The 20,795-nt window shown below is 42.5% G+C and overlaps 1 protein-coding gene and 1 long non-coding RNA gene across 2 annotated transcripts in view; one reads left to right on the forward strand and one right to left on the reverse strand.

Annotated features, from left to right (window-relative positions):
* LOC126924195 (astakine-like) overlaps positions 1-20,795 on the forward strand; it is a 303,996-nt gene that overhangs the window by 166,370 nt on the left and 116,831 nt on the right. The gene's annotated exons all lie outside the window — the stretch shown is intronic.
* LOC126924205 (uncharacterized) lies at positions 16,826-19,955 on the reverse strand. Its single transcript, XR_007713447.1, has 3 exons — positions 19,909-19,955; positions 19,319-19,666; positions 16,826-17,944 (listed from the first exon to the last, which is right to left on the reverse strand). It is a non-coding gene; the product is annotated as an uncharacterized LOC126924205 (long non-coding RNA).

Here is a 20,795-nt window from a genome sequence, read left to right on the forward strand (position 1 = left end):
GGGCCATTAAAATCGGTGATTCTTCACTCCGGGTCCCTTCGAGTCTCGTTTCTGTTCCGCGGATGCTATCTCCCGCGCGGATCTACGCGAGTCGAGTATTGTTATCGTAATAGAAAAACTTTCTCCGCGAGTATATCGGTCGTGAAAGACAGGACCCTTAGCAGAGCGAGACGACGATGGCGCGCATACGCATACACTTGTTCACGACGGTATTCGAATACTTTTTTATGTATATATTATGTATCTTATATAAAACATTCTGAGATATCATTAGCTTTATCGCGAGACACGGCTATGATAATTGTATCGATAAAATTTGAAGATGTAATATCGTATATGGAAATGCTTTACCATAACAACGTATGGATAGGAAGATATCCATAACAATTTGTTTTAAGTATTCGAATACTTTGATGAACCGTTACACGCAATTACGTACGTAATTAATGTGTAAACGCATTAAGCAACTGCTATGTGTATTTTAGCGACGTTAGACATGCCTCGTTATAATAATAATGAAATTTCAAATTGTTTTATATATAAAGTACATGATACGTACGTAAGAGTTTTCGATGGTAAGTGTTGGAACATTTTGACGAGCCACTGTAGCTAAAACGAATATCGGCAAACTGATCAGGAATGTTCCACTCGTGCCGGAAATTTCCTTCGTCTGCCATCCGAGGCGCGGGTATTGGAGAATACACGGCGGAGACGAAAGAGCGAAAATATGAAAGGTGCCTGGAAAGTCAGAAAGAACGACATCCGACGAGAACGAAAGTGATTTAGCCATAAACATACGTGACACTCGGAGCTAGGGGTGGCTACAGGGATGAGAAGGGGTTTGAGTTACACGATACGTCGCGCTTCTCGGGGGTTGCGCGCGATATTTCGCCGTTGGAACTCACCCGGGCCACATTTCTCTTGATTTAGCGAAACAATCCGAGCATCTGAATTTCAAATATGGCGTCTACGATCTTACGCCGTCTATGCAGAGACCTTATCCTCTGGATGACCCGCGACAGACTGCACGAGACGCTCGCGAATTAGTTCGCGGAAGAATTTACCCCTGCCGAACCTCCATTTATCCCGACCTCCCCTGTAAGCCTGGAATCGGGCAATTTCCACGGGGAAACATCTTTCTTGCCAGATCTCCTTTTGACGCCCTCCTTCTTTACCTTTTTCCATGCGATCCTCCAGGATTTTTAGGTTCATCTTGCGGCTGATGATCTTAGATGTTGGGATCTTCTGAAGGGGAGAAAGTGTAGGCGGCTTTACGGAATCATCAAGGGAAAAAGTGGGTATATAGTAAAGGGAGCTGAAGCATAGTTCTTCTTTTTTACGTGGTGTTTACAGGAAAGGTACCAACTTGTCTGGAATTTCATTTAAATGCGCTGTTCCTTGTTGTACGAGGTATAACGCGTGATTTTGAATGCGCTCTTTATGCCGAATACAAATACGTAACGAGATTCTTTCTACATTACAAGATTCTTTAGCGATATGCTGTTTAACATTTAGCGCGAATAATCGCACATAACTGCAAATTGTGAAACGTTATCTGGTATAAGAAGAGATAGTTGATAATTTTCTAAAATGTTTGGCTTGGCTAACATCCTGTTTAAGGGTCTAACAGTATGAAACCAGCACATTAGCGTACCACTTGTCCTCGTGTTGCTATTTCATGCTTGAAATATCCCGATGGAATCGTTCATCGTGTTCGTCCTTTAAAATTACCTTTTCCAACAAAACGTTCACGTGTAAAATTAGAATTCAATATGAAAAAACAGCGTTTGGTACGAATATTCACCGCGACAAAATCTTCGTTAATCAATATTATCCCAATACAAACGTAATTGTTACATATCTCTCGGATCGAATAGAATCACGATATCTTACACTTTTCCGGCAGGTATCTCGTTTGAACGTCTATTATCGAAAGAACCATACAACTGCTAATAGACATCGATGCGTGCGATATACGCACGTGCTCGTTCCTGGTTATCCGCGATATTTGATCGGTCGCCATCGTGGTTTTGACTCTGTCATATATTCGAAGCTCGCAGGGGGTTTACGAGCTAGCCGCGGCTCTCGCTTACTCATGCTTTTTTTCCCGGTGTCCAGCGATTTGTCGAGCGAACCGTTGTATCCCGAAGAGCTGTCCCGATTAAGGGCAGATTCGTAATATCGTCGATCGCCGCGTGAGGGATTGCGGCCCATTGAGCAGCCGCCTCCCGTGAAAATAATGATCCAACGCCCCCGGGGTCCTTTCGAGGACCGTTCGTCGTCCCATAATTCCCGTATACCCTCGATTTCTCGGACTATCTTCGTCCATCGCCTAGCCCGAGGGGCCTTTAAGACGCATCGAAAACACTTTGCCAAGCGGGGACGTCGCCAACCCTTCGTACTTTCCTTTTAATTAATTCCCTAGTAGCGCGAGGTAAGCGTGCTCTCGCAAAAATTAAAGCGATCCTTTCAGATATTTCTTTTGTTGCCTTTCAACGATTTCTTATTCAGAAGAGATCTGAATCACGTTGCAAAAGAATCGTGATGCGTAGAAACGCCGTGGCTATCCAGCATGTCCATCGACAAAGAAACCACGCGATTCTTTTTTTATCCTTTGCCGTTTCAGATTCTACGCCTTCATTTGCTGTTTCCGAGAGGTCGCGCCTTGTTACCAGCGAATGACGATATAGCTGAGAAACGAAACGTTACGGCGTAAATAAAAATTTGCAGGAACGAAACGTTATGGCGTAGTATATTTGAATCTATCGCGGCTATCAAGGTAAAACATATAAAATTCGCGTGATAGTGTGCGTGTTAAATAAGCTGCAAAGTTCATCCAGCTAATGTGCAACACGTTTACAAGCTTTTACTCGCAGTCGATCTTCGGATTAAACCCTGAAAGCGGGGATTTAAAATTCCACGCAGTTGGAACACGTTCTGGCATACAGAAAAGACCGCACGTGCAGTTCCTGGTCGGCCGTGGAGGATCCAAGGTCGCGATAATTTGCAAGGGAGAGGCAGAGTTGCGGTGCGTGTTATGCGCGAACGGCAGCTGGAAGGCAGAGCCAGTTAGGTTGGTTATGCGGGGCCCAAGGTCTCCCTCGCTCGCTAAGGGCCCCTATTACGTATCGAGTCTCTCTCACACGCACACTTACACGCGCTTGCACCAACAATTTACATTCGTGCCTGCCTGGATAAAAAGGAAGACGCGCGTTCCGCCTCGACCTTCCCGCGCGGATTCGCACACGTGCGCGTATGTGGGTCAAACCGCGCGGCGGAAACTAGTCTGCTCTTGGGCAGCCGGAATCGAAGGCGTAGAACAGGTCGTTCTTCTCGTTTTTTCGCTATCCACGTCCTCTTCCTCCTTCTCTTTCTCCAGCGTCCTTGGTCGTTTCTCGTTTTTGGTTCCACCAAAGAGAGGTGGTAGAAGAGAGGTGGAACTGAACAGAGACAACAGGCGCCGCTCTGCTGAATTTCACCACGTGTTCGATCTCTCTCTTTTTAGTCCACGAAGATCGTAAAAGAGCTGGGAACCACGCGACGATTTCGCTGAAATATTTTACTCTCGGTCCCAAAGCGGAACACGTTCTTCGAAACAGATGCCTATTTACGATTCCCTTGACACGAGGCTTCCTTCGCTTATTATCTTCCAGTTCCAGGAATTATTATTTAACATGGATCTTGTTACGTAGTGGTCATATACGAGCCGTTCTACGTATCTTTGCGCATTTATACGACCCACGAATGCGCAAACATCCGCACGACTATCCGTCGCGATATTCCATTTACGAATACCAAGATTCAAGAAGTAAACTCTCCGTTTGAAAATGTTCGTAGTTTCCAAAATTTCCTCCTTTTTCTTTTTTAAGATTCTTCGTTAATCTTTATTCTTCGATAATCGATTTACGAATATCAATGTCCGAGAAACAAATCGCCTGATCGAAGACTCTCGTAACTTTACAAAATTTCTCGTCCGTGATTCTATTCGATCGACAAACACCAAAATGAAATAAATTATTTCTCCGTAGACTTTCATAGGCTTCCAAAATTTCTGTCACTTTCCGCCGCGTATTCCTCGGTTCCCTGATACGCTCTTGATAAATTCAAGAGCCAGATATCCCGGATCGGTTGCTCTACTTGATAAATGTCGGGATCCGCATAACGCGGGCAGATGCCTAATTTACCAGTCGTGATTTTTGCTCGCACCCTACGAGAAAGCGAGTCCCGTGGAAAACGATGGCGGAATATAGAGAGGCTCGCCGATGAATCTGTATATCCAAATCCCCTCGTTCCATTCGTGTACGTGCACACGTGTGTATAAGCTTTTTCCATATGACGTATCGTCGTGATTACCTTGATGTAGATCCGTCGCTGCGTTTCGAAGCCGATAACGCATCGAGAATATACGGGTCCCTTTTCTCTGTTCTCTCCTCGGTCCTGTATCGGCGAACGCATCGATCATCGTTGCGCCCGTGATTTTTCATCGGCATTCCCGAGCACAAAAAAAAATCAGTCCGACGAGATTGAAAAGCCATTCCGTCGTCTGGGAACACAAAACGGAACCTCTTTCTATCCTACCACTGCCCGTCATCGTCCACTTCCCCTTTGAAACTCGTTTTCTATGTCTGGATTCACCGTAGAATAGCATGTACCAACTATTTTTCTATTGGGAGAGGAAGAAAGTTTATTGTCGAAATGGAGATCGTTTCTTCGTATGAGTAATATCGTGTCAGTTTGGAAATTTCTACGGTTTTCCGTTTTTACTTGGCTTTAATACTGTTTCAAGTATTGTACAAATATGGTTAGATATATTTGTACTTGTTTCGTTTAAAGTAACAATTAGCTGATTTTCGTCGTTCAAGCGGACTCTAAATTTAAAGCTAGAAATAGTAGTACTCCTGTATTATCGTATGTATCGAAGATTTTATATTTTATATTTTAGTATAGGATGTTCAATTGTAAAATAGTCGTGTACGTATCTTCGAAATAAACGTTTTAAAATTACGAATTCTCTTGAGTGACCTAGTTTCGGTGCAAGTATTTCACTATTGCAATATCTCTTATTTCGCCAATGATTTACTCCACATGCTCGATCTTATAGAAGACGGTTCCTGTTTCTGGTTGAGGGATTCCACGTTCCGGAAGCACGCGTCGATTCTCCTCAAATCGTCCGTGTCCAGAAATTATTGCCGAAAATTATACGTTTCGCGTGACTTTCCGTGCTACCTAGAAAAACGTACGTCACCCCCAATCACGATTCCACTCCCAGCGATCCCTTTTTCGATCATTGTATACCCTCTGCCGATTCGATGATCGAGCACGCGATTTTGCTCGTGAAGAAAGAGCCCGCAGGAAACTCGAGAGCGCTCCTTCGCCTCCTTTCCCATCGTGGAAACCAACGAATCGCTGTTCATCGATGGAAGAGCGACAAACATCTGTCGTTTCTAAGTACTATGAAAATCAACGCGGCTAAACTTTGTTTCAGAGCTCCTTTGGTAAGCTCCTATTGTACGAACTTCGATTGTGTAAACTGTTTGTCCACGACAAATTCAAGGAAACGCAGTTCTACTGTATAATTGACGGCATAGCGATTGACAAAAAAGTCTATGATGCTAGAACGAAGTTCAATCGTCAGACACGATTAGATCTTATCAAGCTGGCTTGACTCGTAATTTCGTGATCTCATTTGCGAGTACGCCAGCTGCTGGTACTTCGGTACGCCTCTGTTGCGATATCAATCTTAGAAATTGAAAGCGTACGCTGCTCAAGTATTCGGTGTAAGTACATCTCGTTGAAAATCGTGTCCGCTCTAATGATTTCGCAGCGGCACTAGAAGGAAAGGAGAGAGGCGAGTGACTGATGCGAAAATTCAAAGGGAATTTGTTTCCCAATGCGTTCGAATCGCGATCGCAGCACGTCGTTTCGGGTTATGACGTCGCTTTACGGTTCTCCATATTTCACTTTTTCGAACGGTCGATTTGAACCGAAGAATGCCAAGGTATCCGGGTTCATTTGGCGCGCGGTAAAAAACGACCTCGCTTACGGGACCAGCTTTGATATATTCACTTCTTGCGAAGAGAAATACTCCAAGTTCACGCGAGCCGAAAGCTGCGTCCTCATCGAAGCGACAATAAGGAATTTCTTATCGATTTCTCCTGTTTCTTGAGAAGGTTGCTGCTTGCTGACTCTTTCTCGCCTCACGACACACGTAAATTAGCTACTAAAACAATCACCAAGGACAGGGCGTTCACGCTGGATGGCTATACGCTACTAAAGTATACGTAACTAAACGCGTAGTCAGGTATTGCATGTTTTAGTAGCATTGCGCGTTTCGCGGCACATCGATCGAAAATAGCAACGAAATTTGTTGCCGGTTGCGTGCTTTCGCTTGGGGCGTTACAAAGATCAAAAAGAAATAAGAAACACGTGACTTAAATAGCTACACTTTACGCTGCTTCCAATATGCAGCAACAACAGGCAGCTAAAAGTTGCACGAGCGAGGACACAAGCTTTCGCGATCCTCGTGTCACATTACTGCGATCGGAGCATTTTCACGCGTTATCCGAATGTTACATATAACAAGAAGAAGGAAAAGGGATGCGCAGCGCGCGAGTTACTGGATAGAACGTGTCATAAACGTGGTTTCTCCCCTTGCAAAGAGATTCAAGATGGAGTCATCTGTGTCGTCGCTCGTCAAAGAGACAGGAGAGAAGTCGTCAACGTCTGGAGAGATTGATGCCCCGGGCTTTGAATCCGGGGGAAGATCAAGGGAATCGCGCGACCAGAGGGATCTCGAGCGAAGAATAGAAAATTTAAACAAACTAAAGAACGAAGCTAGCGAATAAGACCGGATGAGCTATTCGATCGGCGCGAAGCTAGTCAACGGTTAGATCATGATGCAGACAAATCGTTACAATCCTCTGAATCGTCGAGTCTCGATTTATCTCCGGCGGGCAATTCCATAAAGTGCTGCTGGCACGGCAGCCGGAAGAAAGACAACCACAAATTACAATGGTGCCCGGTAATGGAGGGTTACACGTCGCAGTTGCCTCCATTAAATTCATTTCGCCATTAGCTTCGATCGAGCGTTGCGTATGGCACGTTAGACGCCGAGGATGCTATACTGGTTATCGAAAATCGCTCCCGCACGAGTTATAAGAAAAAAGGGAAAAGGTACGCACGAGTTCGCAAGTATTAGGATATTTACGAAAACTTGCAAAAGTTATCTATCATCTTTCTTCAACGTTGCTACATTGGTTTGAAAGTTTAAAGCGTAAAGGAATGAAATCTCTCTTCTATTCGTATCTAGTCTCTCGGTAACTGTTTCGAGTAGTACTGTTTTATTTATCGTTGTTTGGTTCTGCGAATATTTGTATTATTTACATATACGTTCTTCCGAACGTGGGTGTACTTACATGTACGAATGAAATCGATTTCCGGGACAGATGGTTTCTTACTACCCGGTTCCACCGATGACTCATTGTTCCTTTCCCCGGTTTCTTAGGCGGGCCGTTTTCCAAGGAAGCGCGCCATTAATTTCTGTATTACGTAGCGATCAGTGGACGCGGGCGTTATTATCGAGAAGCCGGTCCTCGTAATTACAGGGCTTTCGCGTGCCGACAAATTTTTATTAGATTGCGTATGGATCGCCACGTGGCACGACTTTATTTATATTGGCAATGGCGTTCACTCGTGGAACGATCGTCCGTGAATTTTCGTGACTTAATGCCATACGTTTCGCGAAGTTGCCAAGTCGTTTGCTATCCTGTCCATCTACCCCTGTTGTTTAGGCCAATCTATTCCTCCAGCGACCTCGTTTAACCGCCGCAGTTCATCGCCGTGAAGAACGGCTCTGCATTCTTTACCACGTGTTCACCCTGCGTGTTAACTTTGCTGTCGGCGTTAAGTATCGCTTTTTACCCTTAAATGCACAGCGTTGTTGTTTGCAATATATATTCTTGACCACTGCTACCGGAACATTTACTTTTTACACTTATATTTTATTAGAAAATTCTAACACATTTTACTTTGTTTTACTATCTTACGTTATAAAAAACACGTGTTACTCTCTTTCGACAATTTACGCTGTAAAAAACATATAGTCAACAGGCAATCTTCTTCGGTACGTAGATGCGTACGGGAAAACACAGCATCGCGATTTCGATTAGGAGAATTACTGGACAGGAATCGAAGTAGGTCGTAATTTCTTTGGATTCTTCCCTTCGTTTCCACATGCATGCTCGAATCGCCACCTGCGTAAACGGTTCTTCTTTTCGGGTGATCACGTGGTCGCCCAAGGGCGAAACTTTCCAGCAATAGGAAATGGAGAGGCGAAACGAGGCAGAGGCCGGCCCTTTTGCTCCCTTCGGGCGCCGACTTAATGGCGACCGATCGGCCATACCGTTGTTTACGATTAGGATCGTAACTGCTAGTCGAGACAGATAGGATCCAGGGGCCCTAACTTGACACTGGGGAGGCAGGCAGACAGGTGGAACGCTTCCTGGAATCTAGAATAGCCGCGTAACCCGTTTTATGGATTTCGTTATCGTCGATTCGGCCGGTTATTATACGCCGTTAGGACGAAACCGCGATAGCTCCAACCGATTGCGTTCCAACGATTTACGAGTCTAATAGAGGAGGCGACACGTGAAAATGGCAGCCCGGCACCCCTCCATTTTTGTTTCCATATCAGCCTTTCAGGCAATTTTCCCTGAAAAGGATTCCCCTCCAATTTTCTTCCATTAATTTCTCTCCGCTTTATTCGCCTTTTATTCCAAACGAAGAAAAATACTGAAACGTATCGGCAAATTACGGCGTCGAACAAAGCGCGCCATTAAAATTAAAAGACACTCTGTATAGGCTGTTCGTTGCAACGAATTTGCAGGTGAATTTTTTTACATCTGCATGTTTCAGGCTCTTTCGTCGATCTGACGAGAAAATCTTTCGAGCAAAAGTCAGCATTCGGTTGGAAACAAATCGAAGAACTCGCGAGAAGAACCGCGGCAAGCACGTTTTCGTTAATTTACCGATGTCCAGCAATTTGTTAGATTCAGAAATATAAATTTTCAACTTTCAATCGAGACGATCATTGAAGAGTGGACAGAGAGAAAAATCAATGCAAAACTGTGCATCCAGCTCGCGCAGGCCGAAGCGGAGCGTCTCTTGGAAATTTCCATGCAAATGGTGCCGAGTTTCGAGGCGGTGATTTTATTTCTCGAAAGCCAATGCCGTTCCCCTGGCCTCTGGCCATGATTGACACGGGCCTCCTGGTACACGCGTGTGTCGTCCAGCCCCACGTAGAGCTCTATTGGGGTGGCGAGTAGCGGAGAAGGGGTGTGCTAGCAACGGTGGCAATGGCGACTCGTCGAGGGTTCTTCAACGTTGCCACCCTAGTCATTACTTCGGCATTAACGGGGGATGATTCTCCCTCTCTTCTTGGCGGATTCACTGGTTCATCGGGACAATCGGACAGAGAACGAACGAGTTGAGGGATAAAGAGTAAAAGAGTAAGGGTGACAAGGAGAAGGAAGGAGTTGTCCAGGGAACGAGCGTCGGCCGAAGTTAAATCGTTGGATTTACGAGCATGGTCGTCGTTTTCCAGTTTCTCGCGTTTCTCTGTGTTTTGCGCTTGTATCACCGATCTTCGGCCGTCGAGCAGGAACTTTGAAGCATCGAGCAACGCTTAATTACGCAGTGTCGATCCGTGGTGATTTTCGCTTATTACCGTGCTAATAAGTAGATCGCTTTTTACGTTTTTATATACTTCTGCGTAATGCGAGTGGTCTACAGTTGCTGGTCGATTCGACATGTTTGAAAGTAAATAAATCGAAAGTGTAAACAAACGTATCGGAAAATCCGAGTATACAGATGGGCAAGGTAAATAACCAAACGGAAAGTAACAAAGAAAGCAGGAAATTAGGTCAGCGAGACGCGTCATAACCGAATAAACAATATGAAAGACGATTATTTGGCAAGCAACCTACTTTTTCTGCTTCTAGACAGAAATTGCAGAACAAAGAAAACCGCGGTTGTGTTGGAGTTTGTCCTTCGATTAATTTTCTCCGAAGGCGGCATTAAAGCGGCGCCTGAGAGACGCGTGACGCATCGTTCATCCAGGAACCTTTAATCCGACACGCCGTGCTCGTTCTCTAATTCCGTCCGTGTCCATTGTTTCGCAAGAGTCTGCGAGCTGTCGCCACCAGATCGAGGGATTCGTGGACGCATATTGCGTACCGGATCGCCGCAGCTGCTGCGGTTTCCGGGCCCGATTGCCAGTTGGTCGAATCGTTGCCAAAATTACGTTCTTCTTTTCTTTCCTACGCTATACTTCCTTGCAACACTCCCATAGCGCATCTTTGAAATATTCGCGTTCCAAATATTCGCGCAGCTTCGTTACTGTCGTGCACAGTTTGGAAATCCTGCTTATCTCCATATCGTCTGCATCTCGAAGACACAGATCGAATAAGAAACGTTCCTCCAAATTTATTAACGCGTTACCGTGATTCATTCGAGCAGTTATTCCAGCAAGATATTTCAAACCAGTAGGTTATCGATCGAAGGAAATGCGTAATGAATTTTAATATATCGTTGGTCAATGTTTATACGAGTAATTAAAATTTATTAGCCGCTGATTCTACAAAAAGTTCATGAATATTCCTTTTAGCCGTTGGTTTATTCATAGATTTTTATTCACAGTTTATTCATAGACTGGTTAATTCATAGATATATTTCACTACTCGTAGAGTCTCGCTATAAATTGTAGAAAATCCATTGGTCTCGCTACCTTTTCGCGCTTTCACGATCGCGATTCTGTAAAATTCGTTCTTGAATCGCGTTTTGCATCCTTGTGATCTGTCTGTCTGCCAGCTACAAACAAGGATACATCAGCGTCCGTGGGTATTCGAACGTGTTCCCGTGGCTTGTTCCCTCGAAAAAAACGATTCAAGGGATCGTTCTCCTTTCACGAGCCTCTTCTCTTCTCTTCGCGCTCGCTCCTTCGCCGACTTGGAGAAGAGGCGATGGATTATTGACCGGTACGGTAATACGACGCTAGACACGCGCACTATTGCGAAATACAACGAACCGAGAGGTCCTTGGACTCCATTCTGGATAGAAATGTTTGCGTTCCTTGGACGGTAGCTACTGTTGCTACTGGCTACTACAGCGACCCGGTGAAAGGCTGCGAAAATGTCAGATCGCGAGTCGGTGGATACGATCGACGCCGACTTCCTTGTTTAGAGATAAATCGATCGCGGTTCGTGTAACTTTGGCAATCCTGCGCATCTCGCGTCCCAATTGTCTTAGCGTTTTCGGTGCTTTTACCTTTAATGTGCCGTATATATCGCCTTTAGTCTTCGTCTTTCACGAATTATTACGCGTTAGGTGTAAATATTTTTCGCAATTTTCTTAGAAGGTCATGGAAATCATCTTTTAAGAATCGCGTAATTCTTAGCTTACCACGATCAGAGTAGGATCGTAGTAAACATGATACAAATGTATTTAAAGCAACGAACGAACGGAGATAATGCTGCGTCAGAATATTAATGCGAGTAACAGTACACGATATTACAATGTAGTAGTCTTGTTACGAAGAATTTAATAAATCCTCGAAGCAGTTTAAAGCCTCGCGTTTACTAGATATCGATCAAACGATTACGCGGGCATTTGACACGCGTGTAGGTATCGTGCTAAAGATCCGTATCGTATTTACCATTAGCCTCGTTACAAACACGGAACACCGATAAGCGAATATAGAAACAGAGATCTGATTTTTCGGTGAGAAACTAAATCTGCAATTGTCAACATATTTTTTTTTTCGTCGACCTACGTACGTAAATTATTTACACGACGTTGTATCTATCTTCTCGTGATTGCCTTATCTTTCCCCATTTTTTCCATTCGCAAACAAATATTCTCTAACTTTTCCCAATATAAGCGCCAGGATCGTAAATAACGAACCTTCTTTGGAGGATATATCGTTTCTGGTCATCTAATTAGTACGACATCAGTTTCAGTTTCCTAATTACGATACGAAGACTACAGAAAAAAGACACGACGAGTCAGATTTTTCGGATTCTTTGGGGGGGGGGGCACAATTTTAAAATTCGTTACGCGGATTAAACGATTTTACATCTCCGATTGGATAAGTACGTATTTTCATATACCTTGATCATTCTTCTGAACATTTCGAAACGTATCGAAGGTTCTGAGCAGCCGCTAATTCTTCGACTGTATTACACCGTATTTTCCTTCGATGCATAAAAGGCTCGCGAGTGATCTGACGTCGATTCGCGTGTCCATCGGCTTGCGAGAGGCAGGTTCACGAACCTCGAAGCGGCTCAAGGATGCACGTGGTTCTCGTCGCCTGGAAATACGTGCTGGTACGCGTTCGCGCGATTGCATCGCGAGAGGATCGAGCTACGCGAGTGCAAACGACGGTGAACGCTTCTATTCCGATACTTTATGCCAAGTGGGACGGTTCGCCTGGCGAATTCGCACGCGAACGTACGTTTGTAACTAGGTGTATCGTCCAAAGGAAGCCAAACCGACTCCTGAGAGAGAAAGGCCAACGTATCGTAGGGAAGTGTAAATGAATTGCGAGTTTTTCCGCCAATCTGTGTTCTGCTCTTTTTTATAAATCAGACATTAAGAGCAAACGTTTTTCTCAATGCAACTTTATAGCGTTAACTTATTTCAATAAGTTGTATGTTAATTTTATAAAAGGACAAACTCATATTTTTTAAGTTAAATCCAGATAATATAATGAAATCGTTGCACCGGATATTTTGTGCTTACGTTTGCTTCGAATAGCGAATTAGGTTTCGATTTTGCTTTATAGATCTAAATATGTTATTTGCTTTGCGGAAGACACTTTTATCGGTGATTATCTTCTAGTCTGGAAATCGACCTCCGCTTCCATAAATCACAAAACTGTTTGCAGAAACAAATTGGCTAGAAACCGTTCGAGCAGATATAATATCTTGACGAGTTGAACCTGTTACCCGAGGCGAATTCGTCAAGCTTATGATCTCTCATTGAACGAGGAGATTGGCAATAATAAAGCAAACGAGATGGGTGGTCTCAATTTTAATTTTAGCAAAAGTCACGCCTCGGGGCTTCATCCCGTAGAACTTAAATATAGAAGCGGTTAAGTTGAACAGTTGTTAGCGAATAATTAACGTTCCACGAGATACGCGAATAGTCTCTCTCCCTTCTTCGTGTTCCATCGGCCGTGTACAGGTAGAATCGCGTGTCGCGAGTCAGAGAATGGCGCGTGCAACATTTTACAAACGTCTGGAAACGCGTTCAGAATTAACGAAGGAGAAACTGCACCCGTTAAGAGCGTAACTGTTTGGCGTTATTAGCCGGATCTAACGGTGCGAAGCGACGTTGAAAATATACGTCGACTGCCTCCAAGCGGAAAGAACGATCGGACTTCCGAGCCAGTAATTTTCGCACTTAGTGAACGTCAGCAGTTTTCCTCCCTGTACCTTCAAAGTATCCGGACAGTTGCTTATCTTTGACGAGATGAATCTTAAAATTATATAATAATCTTTTTCCTCTTTTAGAACGCTCATACTCCGAAAAAGATTTCGATGAACATTCGCCGAATCGATCTCAGTCCGTGTCGTGAATTTCGGTACACGCGTATTACCAACAACGATTCTCTCGTCCCTCGACTCGTGTGCCGTCAGGAAAATACGACGACAGTTATCGTGGTTGCTGGACTCGCGAAAGGGGTTTTCACGTTCCCCTCGTAAAATTGTGCACATGTTTCCTTGGCAACCATAAATAGGTGCCTTGAAATTTGGCCCAGCATCGTCGCAGGTGGAGCGTTTATTCTGAACCAGCAACGAGTGTAACGGCGAATGCGTGTTCTGACGAACCGTCGTTCCGATGAATACGACGGAGCAATCAAACGTGGTAGACTGTTGGTTGTTCTGTCCCGCTGAGATCACATTTTTGTTCAGATGAAAACAATAATTGTGCAGCAGAAAAATCGTTGACACGTCTATCATCGTCTCTTTTTCTGCAAATAAATCGTGCAAGTTATCTAATTGTTCTATGTAACTAAAAAAGAAGTCTGTTATTTATTATCCGTGTAACCAGTTTATTAATGCTATTACTCGATAAATTACGTCGCAAGAAAGTCTGGATATCTAATTGCTTAGAACGATAGTTCTAAGTAATCCAGTGTAATCGTAACCTAATGGTAAAGTCCGCGATTTCGCGGATTTTTGTCATAGCTTCGTCCGTTTCGCTCTTCGCACAGAGAAAGAGAGCCTGCTTGTGATCTTCCTAGGATCTTTGCGAAAGAAACTAGAAAGCTTTTCCGTACGGTTGAAAGCATCCCCTTCGCAGTTCATCGTGAGAAGCGTCGAAAGGACATTCGCTGAAAGCAGAGAGACGCAAAAGGCAATCGGCAAATCTACACCCTGCATTCCCGCGCCGCCCCAGCGAGGAATCCAATTTGCCAAATGCTTTAATTCGTTCAAAGGCAACGCATCGGCCAGCATACGCGAAGCCGCCGCGTCCAAGGCTCGGTTGAAAGCGCGTCACGGATGGACACGCGAGAGAATCCCCTTGTCGATGCGGGCGCGTGCACCGGTGTTTCCCTGGCAACCGTAAACAGGCGTGCGTGATATTCTAACGGATACGGTGGCCAGGTGAGGCAACCCTTCCGCGTACACGAAATACAACCGCCTCGTTTCTCATTTTTCACGGTCGCGTCGATTCGGATTAATTCGCAATGTAGCCGGTCGTATTCTCCACGCGAAAGCTTTTGAGGATACTTCGCATCGTCGAGAACGTAATCTTCTTGATCGACCGTGCTCGTCGAGGTTTTACTACATTTGCTATGTTACTTTCGCGCAGAACAAGCGCAATCTTCGTAATGGAAAGGAATCTGTCCCGCGACGCCATGGACACCGTCTTCTTCTCCGGAATGGGGATTGAGGATCGATCACGAATAGTGCACGATTAAACGACGATCAGAGCAGAGTGAACGAAAAGTCGTGGAAAACGGCCATTTAGAGTATTGGGTAGAGGGTTGTTTTTTTGGCATTTAACTAAATGTGGTTCGAGAATTTCTTTTCTACGATCATGCGATACAGGAGCAACGTTTAAACCGTAGATGTTTATGCAAATTTATACTTTTATGAATACGAGTAACAGATATTTGTTTCATCCTCTAAGCATCGTGACAAGTATACTTTATTTTCAATACTTTGTGTGTGTGTCTTTAGACATTTTAATTTTCTGTAAATGCATAAGCATTTGCGGACTAGTAAGGAGATTATGTTTATAAACGTCGATGGAACGATCTCTTTCGAAGTAATTCTCTTGAGAAGCAATACGTCCATGGAGATTTCTGAATCGGATTAGAGACAGATAAAATGTACAAAGTACGAGCCGATTGTGGCCTTTTTTTTGTACAATTATTCTGGTGTCTCATCGACGATAATCGTTGCGTTTGCTCGAAGAACACTGGCAGGTAATCAAAGCGCACCGACCAAACGATAAAGCGGACCCCTAACAGCTAGGTCGATTCGCAGAGTTCACGATAATCCTATTAGAGCGTTAATGAGAATAGACATTTGCAAACTGGGATACATTTCACAGTGTTTGAGGCGAAAGTTTGAGAAAGCTAGGAAGTTCGATGGATGATCCAAAGACAACACGATTTTACGGCCGCGTTTTAATTGAGATATAAATCGCCGGTCCTGCGACCTGAACCACGGTCCAGTTTTATTACGGAATTTAATGGTAGCCATCTACCTAACGACCTCCGCCTCTTTCTCCGCTAAATTTTACGTTTAATTCTCCTTTGATCCGTCTAGTCTTAAGAATAGCTAGTTAGTCACAGGTGGTAATCAATGCTTGTTAAAAATGTTATCGGTATAAATTTTTCCTTAAGCTTCTTTCTATTTTCCTTTATCGGCTTTTGCTTCTTGTACGGAATTAACTTGTCAATACTGCACGGATTTACGTATTAATACCGTTAATGCGTGAGGTTATCTTATCGTTTATTCAAGTCTATTAAAAAAATTTATTGCTTCGTGACACAAGTCATGTAATCTGGACCACGATGTTTACATTTAGGTGTTATTTGCTTATATCGATTATTTCGGTAGATAATGAGTTGGGTATCACGTATTTGTACATCTTTCTCTTTTGCGAATATTGGGTATTCTGAAACATTCTTTCAAGTGATTCCTCTTAAAGATCCTTTCGCTTTTAAAATCTATTTTAACGACGAATGCAACGATATAATAGTATAATTTGTAATATACTAAAAAATTACAACAATCTAAATATTTTCCTAAAAATTACTTTGAGATGTTTGGTACTCGTAAAAAGACTCGTAATCAAGAAATAAAGCTTTGGAAAAGTTCCTGGCGACTGGCAACCAGCCTAACACTGTCGTACACCGAGTCGTATTCGATAATGCGTGTACCTTTTACCGACAGTGGCAGTTAAACGCTACATAGGACAATTAGACAATATTTTCTGATAATCAAAAAATGCTCTCCTACCTAATCGCTTATTTTTTAATTCGTTATATTGTTCGTGCTCGAGTACCTATATTCGATCATTGTATATTAACTATAATATTCGTCAATTGTTTATTCATTAATTAACGTTATGGACGAAATTCGCGCGTAAAATGAAATAAAACGAAATTCGATACTTACCATTGAGTGCTTAAAAAACCTTACACTTTTGGCGAGGAAGATGTCTGGACGCGAAATAGACGATGATCCAGTGAAAGATTTGTAACAACTCTGCTATAGAGATCTTCAATTTCCATAAATCTCATCGCGCCAGAGCCTCGTTCGTTGAGATTTTATGTGCTGCCGGTGCACTAAATTTTCGACCGTAAATGGACCGTTTGAGACAAGGATCCTTTATATCGTGAGACTAAATCTCGCAATAGCGCTATGAATATTTTTCAAATTTTCAATGATATATCCTTTTTCTCCTAATCTTAATCTCTTCTCCTTTATTTATCATTAACTAATCGATCGTTGATCCAACGTGCTTAGTAGTTTTAATGATTGCCCGATAAACATGCTCAATAGCATTAATAATTGAACATGCAAAGACGTTTAAATAGAGAACAGTCGTGCATCGTTGCTAACTTGAGTTACAGTCGGTAAAATTCCAGTTTTGAGAACACGATTTGTAATATAAATAAAAGACTAGAGGTTTGGTAAGTAGAATTTGTAGGTTCAAAGGATCGATAATACTAGGAAAAATCGCTAATATTCTTCCCAATAAACATTATCATATCCCTCGTTTTCAATACGTTTTAACATCTTCAGTATGAACATGCGAAGAAGTAGAAAACACACGATGATCTTTCTTTATCTTCTTAATCTCGAAATCTCGTTCATCGAACAAGAAATAGAATTTGGCTATATCTTGGCCGCTCCATTCCGCGGGATCGTCGATCGAGATATTCCATTCGCGTTCATGGAACCACGGGATTCATTCGGAAAAGTGTATTGTCCATAGCCTGGCTGGAGTTCCGTTTTACCCGGATGGAACATATTGAATCAACCAGCCGGAAGGAAACTCGGTTTCAGCGAAATATGGCAGGAATTTCGGTTGCCTTCGATTCACCCTCGATCGCTTCTCCTGCTGCTTCGTCTGACGATTTCGCTTCGTCCCGAGGGTCCTCGAAACACGTTTCGAGAAATTCGTGCTGATGAAACTGTTTGGATCCAGATGCAAAACGTAAAATCCAAGTATACTATTTAAAACTATATCATGCATGTGACATGTTTGTGCTTCCTCGGATTTCAATCGCGTTTTATCAGTAGTTGCGCTTTGTTCCGACGTTTCGTAAATCCGGTTCGTTCTTGAAAGAACGTTCAGTGTGCCCTGAAGCCAGTCCGAAGAAAATACCATCTAAGAAGAATTGAAAGATACCCGAGATACGCTGAAAGATAGACGCAAAAATTGAAAGAATGCACAGAACGTATATAACAAGCAGAAATGCATGAAATATCTGGAGTATAACTATTTTTACAATATTTAGGAAAAAGCCTTTTGCGTACGTTCTATTTGTTAGTCGTATTCGTAAAAATATAAATTTAGATCAACATCCTGATTCTACCGATCGGTGTACACGGATTCAGCGATTCAACAGTGTTTCCTCGTTGATGGAAATTGCTCATCCATTAAAACCAATGTCTCGCGCTTTGAAAATATTCAAGATATTCGAAACGTTCAAGAAGATTTTCCTTAATCACTAATCAAAGTTATTTATCGCGAGATTGCGATTTTACGCCAAGGGAGTGGCTGAGTTGTTAAAAAGTTGTAACGAGCTGAACGAAGCAAGACTTTTCGATTGTTCCAAAGGGTAAGCAAGTTTTAATTGGACCGGCATGTTTTCACGGGCGGCCGGTTATACCTGGGGAATCGGTAATCGAGGCGATTCGAGAGCTTATTTGCCGAAGGCGTTAGTTACGCGAGAAAAGTCACGTTTGCGGGAATTCAATGCGATTGCGATTTAACGCGGCCTGTTTGCCCGTGTACACGGCGAATAGACAAGCTGCTTGCTGCACAGCCACTGACCACTGTACGCAACATTAGCCCGCCCCTGTACCCCGATAATTTACCATCCGGCCCCCTTGATAAACGCGACTGCATCAGAATGAACTTGCTTGTTATACAGTTGTTGCTCGTTCCCGTAGTTTCCCGTTCCAGACGATATATTAACAGCCAATTAACCGTTCGACCTCTCACGCAGTCGACTTATTGTCGATAACTTAATGTTCTTCCGATTTGCTCGAATGGTTCATGGACGATCAAATGGTTCTCAACATCTTCTGACTACTCTTTGGTCCATTAATGTGATAAATTGCTTTTGAATATGGGTTGCTCGTTAGAAGGTGCAAGATCGACGATTTAATATGCTTCAAGATGGAGATGGTGGATAAGAGATTAGCAGATCGAGATGCGAATATACTGTTCCAAATAATTAGGGAACTTTTTAACGTCTTGCTTTTTATCTCATTCTCGTTGCTTACGTCTATACATCTTTTTACATGATCCTTTTGAATTTTTACTACGTTATCGTGCGAACGATAGATACGTCAATTTATCAAGCTCGTTTTACAATTTTGACAAATATTTTTTAAATTATTTTACGTCAGATTAAGATTATTTTTCTAGATGAGTATACGTATAATCTTAAGTGATTATTTATGGGAGGCGAATCGAAAGTAAAAGCGATAAGGGAATAATAAGCGGTTTTATCAGTTTTGAAGGATGAAGGTGTTGCTATAAATAAGCTTCTTTGAAAGATTACCTTACATTTGGAACTACCGTCGAGGAAAGGCATAAAACATGTCTCGTGTTATTGTTCTTCTCTTATTCATTGTCGTTGTTTATGTCAGCTGTAAGTATTTGACAATCAAATAGATTTCTTCCTGATTCTTTTTAGTTCTAGCAGTAGATCCCTTACAAAGAAATTTCTTAATTTCATATTATAATCGCTTAGCGATCAACGCTGGCATAATCTGTCCACCTAACCAAGTATTCAAATTTTGTGGTACTGCGTGCGAGCCTCGATGTGGAATACCCCAACAACCAAACTGTATCAGCGTTAGTGTCTTCAAAGAAATTTCCTTATAGAGAAATTTTGTATATAATTCCACTGTGAATTAAAATTCGTTTGTTTCTTTTAGAAATGCGTGACGGATTGTCAATGCATAGACGGATACTTAAAGAATTCGCTGAACGAATGCGTCTTGTCGGACGAATGCTGAGGTTTACGCGTCGTATGATTTATTGATTTATTAAATTATTGCCGGCCAGCGAAAAAAAAGTTGTGTAACTTTCCACGAGAGAAAATAAACGATCGCCTTTCTCGATAACCTACTGTTTGACTTTACTCACCCATTCCGCTAAAATCGACTAACCTCGCGACTGCTTTGTTTGAGAATGAACTAACATTTGCTCGATTAACCGCAAGGTGTGTGACGCGTTATCAATGAACCTACATTATCGATGAGTCATTCGGTACGTATCAGAGACTAAAAGCAAATTAGACGTATAGACTCAATCGCGATGATTCAACTTTGTATCTTTAATTTTGGAGTGGAAATATATCGAAAGTATGAAAAGATAGAAAATATAAAACATCTTCAACTTGACATTGATCAATCGATTCAAAGATTGACGTTTAATTCTTTAATTTTGCAATTGTGAAACATTTTTCTGTTTGGTTGCAGTAATGTCTGTGATTATGAATGATCGATACGATACGGTTGCTTTTTAGATATCATGTTATTGTACAAAGTATTGGTAAAGATACCTTTTGTAAAAAATTTTTATCCAGAGAAATAAAATAATGGGTGGAAATCTTTATCTACGAGCGCTAAAGAAATTAATTCACGATAAAACTGATATCCGATATATGTATAGGCGTGTAATCAAATATTTGTATATAGCGGTTTTTTGTTCTCAGTTAACATCTCGATGCTTCTGTTGACACTGAATTGCGTCAGTCAATCTTTATTTTTGACCTTTTCGTTCCTAACGTCGACTATAGTCTGTGATTATAAGTGTTTATTATAGTCGGAGCGCAATGTTCCGATCGGCGCTAATTATATGTTAGGTATTGTTTTGATTCTGGCTTCGATTACATGCTACGAATACGGCTTTTTGGAAAAAGTTAAAGGAAAGGTTAAATTAATTAAATTAATTTTAATTAAAATTAAAAATTAAAGGAGCTATTTGCAGTACAGTGACTTCCAACACTGTTGGAACACCCTTTGAAATTG

Source organism: Bombus affinis, chromosome 14, assembly GCF_024516045.1.
Source record: "Bombus affinis isolate iyBomAffi1 chromosome 14, iyBomAffi1.2, whole genome shotgun sequence".
In the NCBI taxonomy this organism is placed as follows: Eukaryota; Metazoa; Arthropoda; class Insecta; order Hymenoptera; family Apidae; genus Bombus; species Bombus affinis.